Below are 7,043 nucleotides of genomic sequence, written 5' to 3' on the forward strand. Positions count from 1 at the left end.
TCTGTGAAAAGTGCAGTCGGTATTTTGATGGGGATTGAATTTTTTCCCCATGTTTTTAGGATGAGTTTGGCTTGCTCCTGAGTGTCAGTACAGTATTCAATTTGGCAAGTTTCTCATATTCCCAAGTGATCCCGGCCTTTCATTGTTTGGAGCATTGATTTTCATTAGCTCCAGTGGGTAAGCAGTTCTCACTTCAGTTAAGCTGAAGACCAGCATGACTAGATGCTTTTGTTCCACCCTTTCTTCCTTAAAAGGGCAAAGGGCAATTTCTCCACCAAAAATCAATAGGAGGGTTGCAGACTAAGAGCTCTGTGCAAAGAGAGCTGATCCATGAACAACCACAAGAATGGAGCCAGAAGAATGGTTGGTTCATTTCTGTTGTAATACACAGTTACTTATTACAGGTTTGCCTATTGTGGAGATAGAAATAGAGCAAAGAATTAAACAGCCCCTGCCAACAAAATCATTTATACAGGTAAATAGAAACCAAAAGTCAGTGTCTGATAAAGAAGAAAGCATTTGAGAAAAGAAAGCCCAGGCAGAGTGACTCAGAAGTTGCAAAACGCTGAGGTGCTTAAGAGCACCAGTAAGCCCTCGCGGTGGTTTTCCCTGGAGGTGTTCCATGCTGCTTTCACCTACTGACATGATCTGAACACGTCTGGTGCTTCTTTTATTAAGCATTGGGCATTGTACATTTTTCTAGTTGCCACAGTCTAAATGTCAAATTAATCTCGAACTTCAGAAAAATGTTGTTTTAGGAGAGTAGGTGGAACCTATTTGGAAGAGCCTTTTTTTTAACCCTTTCATTAATTTTCTGAGTTTATGGCTTAGAACTTAAGTCCTAGAAATTGAGAACGGCAAACAAGTCTTGATTTCTTCTCAGTAGGTTTGTTCTTCCCTAGTGGCATATGTGCAGTGATCTTGAAACCTTTATATGTGTTATTAGACTGAGCAATTGAGAAGGGAGATACAAACAAGAGAGATCATCGTGGGGTGGAAATGAAACTGGAGGTGTCAGTATAAACTCATCATTTCTGATACATATATATGTACATATGGTGGCTTGACTCCAAAGATGGCCACACAGAGGTTTGGGGTCAATTACTACTGAAGCATAAGCTAGCCTATTCTGATTCACATGCACTTGGTTAAAAAAATAATAAAGTACTTAATAATGAGAAACCACTATTCCCTTTCTAACCCCTCCCCACTCTCAGGGACAACCAGTTTTTAACTCCTTTAACTATTTCTTTTGATAGCCATCACTAAATTATATCTTATAATTCCGTCTAGGTCCATGCATGTTGGTGAGGGCTTCAGCAAGGTGTCTGGTTAAGTATATTGTTAGAAATACAATAAAACCAACAAAAGACTGATTAATGAATAAATCCAAATTTGAGTGATGTTTTATAATGGTACAGTCCCAGTGTTCTATCCAAGACAGGTTTTATGTGTGTGTATAAACTTTTTCCATTAGTGACTTCGGTGAGGATGTGTGTGACAAATTAACAAATTTATTAAACCAATAATCACTGAGATGACATGAAGGTAGAAGGAAAGAAAATGTTAGAGAAATTGACTAAGGTTATGATAAACAGATCTAATAAGACAAAATTTAATGAGGTAGATAAATATTTATGGTATCTAAATACATAAACAAATATGTAAGCAAAATATAAAATAAAACTCATTTCTACATTTTATGCAATATGCTTCTATAATATGTAAATACTAAATAAATGTTATATATTCATACAGTAACATAAAAAGAAATACATAAAGTGTAAATAGAAAATCCATCATCCCATCAGTAATCACAAGTTCAGGATAGATGCTCATGGCTAAGTAGTTCACATGTGAGAGTCACTTTGGTGTTGCAGTTGCCTTCAAACCTTAAAAACAGTGACTAATGCAAGGGAACTGAGCCCACAAGTAATGTGGTCTAAGCTACACACATTTTATAGAGGCCAGAACAAAGGAAGAGGTCTTTCTTCCCCACAATTGTATACATACTGGAAAATCATTGAATTTCTATGTACATTTCAGGGAAGCACATCTTTAGGGTGTTTGGCAAATTTTAATATCAAGAAGAGAGAGGAAGAGAAAAATCAGACGATTTGCTATGAAGAAGAAAGGCCTCTGAAGAAAAAAAACAATTCACTCGAGAGACCTTGGTAAAGATCACTGGGTTTATAAATGCAGAAGATGAGACATATTTCTTTGCAGCTCAATAGAACAGAATAAGCAGAAAATCATACGCACTCATACGTATGGTTCTGTCTACCTCAAAAGGTTTGCAAAAGAGGGAGAAGATAAAGTTTATGTTAATGACTTAACTCAGTGCTTGACACCCTCCAACCAGTCAGTACGCAATAGACGGTGTTGTGGTGGTGTCTTTTCTTCACAATGTTGTTTCCTGGACCCTTGTTATTGACCCTCCTACTGATCCAAGAACAAATATAAGTATCAATATACATTCAGACTTCAATTAATTGTTATATATCTCTTCATAGAAGTGTATGGCAGTCAAGGAGACAAATGAAATTATTTAGAAAGTCAATGAGACCGAAACTTATTTCTATTACTATGGTAATCACAGAAATTTTCCCAGTGATACTTCTGCCAAGAGACACTGCTCCTAATTCATTTGTCCAGAGTCTCTAAGACTTTGGCCGAGAAGGGCAATTAATCAAGTTTTCTTTCATCGAGAAGAGCTGTTCTTATTTTTATTATTTGGATTTGGTAAATCTAAATTCCCTGGATTTACTTCTGGGAGCTATTTTAGACTCGTTACGGTGTTATATCTTTATTGAACTAAATACTTGACAAGCCTGTCCTAAGCAAATTTGCTATTCGTATTTATGTAGCTTAGTAATGTGACTCTGGTGGCTACATATTTCCAACAGAAAACATCACTGAACCATTCTACAACTGGTTAATGAATAATTTTAATAACTTAACTAGACTGAAATAATTGCCTTGCATTATAGTGGTTCCTGAGTCATTAAGCCTCAAGGGCATTTATTTGATCACGTTTTCCTGTAGTATCCAAGACCATCTGTGACTTTTTCCACAGTTAAGAAAATGAATATATATTTATAAAAATTTTCAATCATCCAAGTTTATGGTAAGTCTGATATATATATTTTAACAATAAGCAAACTTTAAAAGACATTATCTTTCAATAATCTTTCAATTTATCACTATCATCATTAAAATGAAAATAGTTAGAAATGACAACTTTTATCATAGCTAATATTAAGAATTAATACCAATTTTAACTTCAAATTAATTCTGTGAAAATCTGTGGCAGCCCCAGGAGGTGGAGTCCTGCACCACACCCTCCCCCAGTGCCTGCACCCTAATGGCAGGTGAGCGGGGCCCGTTGGTCCTAGCTGTTCACAAGTCAGTCTGCACACAGAGCCTGGCCTGGGGCCCTGGACTTGACCATCATGTGCAAGGGCCGAACGGTGCTGCAGTGGAGGGCGGGGGGGCCCTCCCGAGCTGTGTGCTCCTGCACGGTTCCCCTAGCCTAGCCAGCAAGGCTGCAGAGCCCCAGGGTGTAACCTTCCCCAGCCCCACTGAGCTGCCCGAACTAGAGCAGCTACACTACCCCGATAAGCTGCTGCAGCACATGGCCCCCAGCCTGCAGCTGGAATTCTCAGGGCACGGGCTGTGGGCCTGGCACTGGGGCAAGTGCAAGGTCTACTGGGAGGCGAGTGGGCCCCTGACCCTGAGCTCTGCCAGCCCCTGCACCCTGGCCACTTGCTGCCCCGGAACTGCGACACCCCCATCTTCGATTTAGCACCTTCTTTCAAGAGCTGGGGGAATTCCGGGCCCGCCGGCGCGGGTCTCCCCACACGCCACCATCTACCTAGGCTTTGGGCAGGACCTATCCGTGGGGAGGCCCAAGGAGGAAAACTTGGTCCTGGTGAAGCTGGAGCTGTGGCTATACCGGGTGTACCTGGAGGGCTTGCAGTGCGAAGGAGTGTCCTCCCTGGCCTCGGCCTGTCCAGTTCCAACAGCCTCTAAGATGTTGAACTGGAGCACTTCCTGATGGAGGTGGAGCAGCCTGCCTAGGGAAGACCTCGGATCCCTCCCGATCCAACAAAAAGCGGAGAACCAGAGGGGAAGAAAAAGGGAACAAATTACTGAGTTCCAGCTACAACGAAGAGCTAAATAGTGCATCGTCACGTGATCTCTCTTAACTGAATTATTCAAACATTATACCTCACCCCCAAAAGTGAAGAAAATGTGGCATTGTAAAGCCTTTGGAATTGTAAGTTGTAAAGCAGGCAATAAATTGAATTGCAAAAGTGAAAAGAAAATCCATAAGAAAATGGATCTTTTTTTCATACCCAGATCTCTTTTATTGGCGGGGGGAGGGATGAAGCACTGGGCGGGTGGGGCTCTCACTGCCCAGCGTGGTCACTGGCGCTGCCCCTCAAGGCCCGCGGCTCCACCACGTCCCGGCTCCACCACGTCCCGCCGCCCAGGTGGGCTGGAGGAAGGCTCGATGCGCAGGGCCTCGAAGGCTCCACCCGCCCCGAAGGCTTGCTCCGCAGTGGCGGGGACGTGCGGCCTTGCGGTCCTGCTGGAGAAGCCGCACTCGCCCGAGGTCTTGCCGTCATTGAGAACCTGGTCGTCCTTGTACAGGCTCTGCTGCTCGGGGCTGCTTGAGGATGCCCTCGATGATGCGCTTCAGCTCCAACACGGTGCTGGACTCCCTGGCCTCAGTGAAGATGGTGGTCTTGTTACGCCGGATCATGAGAAACACGTCCATCCTGCTGGCAGCTTCCGCTCTCCCCTACGCGCCTGCGCGGGACTCCGCTGCTTTCCCAGCAGCCCTCGCGCGGCGCCTGCCCCCAGCATGCTCCGCAGCCCCAGCTCCTCCCCTAATGTTGTAAGACGTTTACAAAGTTGCCTGAAGCACAGAAACGCTTGTCTCCACTTCGCTCTTTTTGCCCTGTATCTCTACATCCTTTCACTTCTCATGGCCTCTTTTTCAGTTTATACACTCTTTTTTTTTTTTTTTTAAGTTGAAGCATACTGATTCATTTATACATATGTATTATTTTTCATATTTTTTATTATAGGTTATTACACAAGCTATTGTATGTAGTTCCCTGTGCTATACAGTACGACCTTGTTGTTTATGTATTTTATATATAATAGTTTGTATCTGCTAATCCCAAACCCTTAATTTGTCCCTCTCCTCTTCTCATTTTCTCCTTGGGTAACTAGGTTTGTTTTCTGTGTCTGGGAGTATGTTTCTGTTTTGCAAATAAGTTCACTTATGTCTTTTTTTTTTTTTTTTGGATTCCACATATGGTGTCTTTGACTTATTTCACTTAGTATGATAATCTCTACGTCCATCCACGTTGCTGCAGATGGTATTATTTCATTCTTATTTTGGGGCTGAGGAGTATTCTATTCACTCATTTTTGTCCCTCACATTTCTTCTTCTCTCCACCATTCCCTATGGAACAGCCAAAAAAAAAAAAAAAAAAAAAAAAAAAGCTATAGTTTACATGTAAAATATCTACATATAGTATAATACAAAATATATTTGTTCTTTGTCTCCAATTCTGGCACCCTTGGAATTCCCTGAGTGGTAGGAGTGTCTTTTGTTATTCATTACAAGCCCCTTTCAACCATGCCCAAGTTTATAATAAGATGACTTAGGATGGGGCCCCTTGATAACTCCAGGATGGGGCTGGTCACCAAAACAGGAGATGAGAGATTGGAATTTCTATCGCCATCCACCCACCTCCTGGGAATGAAGGATCTGCTGGAGGCTGAGCTCTATGAAAACTCTTAAACAAGATTTAGATAACATTCAGGTTGGTGCACAGACCGAGATTATGAGAGTGTGGGGCAGCTGAGGAGGGCATAGAGACTCTGTGTCCTGCCCCCACCTTACCCTATACATTACTTCCATTTGGCTGTTCTTGAAATTATATCCTTTATAATAAATTGGTCAACATAACTGAAATGTTTTCCTGAATTCTGTGAGCCATTTCAGCAAATTCTCAAACCTGAGGAGGGGTTGTGGAAACCCATTTATCGCAAGTCAAAAGTATGAGTGACTCCAGACTTGCAATTAGTATCTAAAGTTGGGGCACCTTTGTGGGACTGAACCCTTTAATCTGTGGGGTCTGATGCCAACTCCAAGTAGATAATGTCAGAACAGAATTGAATTATTGGACCCCAGCTGGTGTTGGAGAATTGAAGAATTGTTTGGTATTAGAAAAACACCAGTCTACAAATGCTTCAAAATTAACAGCTGATTAGATAACTGCCTGAGATGATTAGATCCTTGCTTATTAATGAACTATTCAAGGGTTATTTATTACATTTGCACTTTGTATACAAGGGCTGAATTTTGCTCACTTTTTAAATGACTTAAAAGTGGGACAGGTGGAAATTTCCAATGTAGCCTTCTCTCTTAAAGGCCACTGAATTTGTAAATGCAAATCAATGTGAAGACATTTTATGCAGTTTGTTGTAATAGGTCATATCTAATACAAGTGTAATATGTATTATTATTGCACTAGCTGAGAGAATCTTTTCAAATTACACACAAAGACCCATTGCTTAACTCGGGGTGAGGGGGCAATATCAGGTAGCCAAATATATGCTTTAGATAAAAACAAATGAATTATGAGGTCAGTGTGCTTGTATAAAAAAATGCATACTAAAATAAAATTTGTAAAATTCCTCTGTTGGGATGAGATTTGCATTATGGATAATTTCTTCACATACTCAACTATTTGCACAGAAGTTTTTATAAAATAATTTGAAATATATTTTTATATGTATTTACTGAAGTATAGTCAGTTTACAATGTTGTGTCAATTTCTGGTGTACAGTGAAATATATTTTTAGTGGTTGAAAAATCTCAAATGCCATTAGGGGCTAACCAAATAATAGACTATAAGAAAATGGGTAGTGGTGAAGACTGATACAGTGCATTTCTAACTAAAATCATTCACAATAAAGCTATTAAAAATGAGTAGGCAAATAAATACAACTTTAACAAT

The 7,043-nt window shown here is 40.9% G+C and overlaps 2 pseudogenes; one reads left to right on the plus strand and one right to left on the minus strand.

Moving 5' to 3' along the window:
* Positions 1–3,452: 3,452 nt before the first annotated feature.
* On the plus strand, positions 3,453–4,080 carry LOC105088501 (interferon regulatory factor 7-like; annotated as a pseudogene).
* Positions 4,081–4,428: 348 nt separating this feature from the next.
* LOC105088577 (elongin-B-like) lies at positions 4,429–4,783 on the minus strand (annotated as a pseudogene).
* Positions 4,784–7,043: the final 2,260 nt, after the last annotated feature.

This window comes from Camelus dromedarius, chromosome 30 (assembly GCF_036321535.1).
Source record: "Camelus dromedarius isolate mCamDro1 chromosome 30, mCamDro1.pat, whole genome shotgun sequence".
Classification (NCBI taxonomy): domain Eukaryota; kingdom Metazoa; phylum Chordata; class Mammalia; order Artiodactyla; family Camelidae; genus Camelus; species Camelus dromedarius.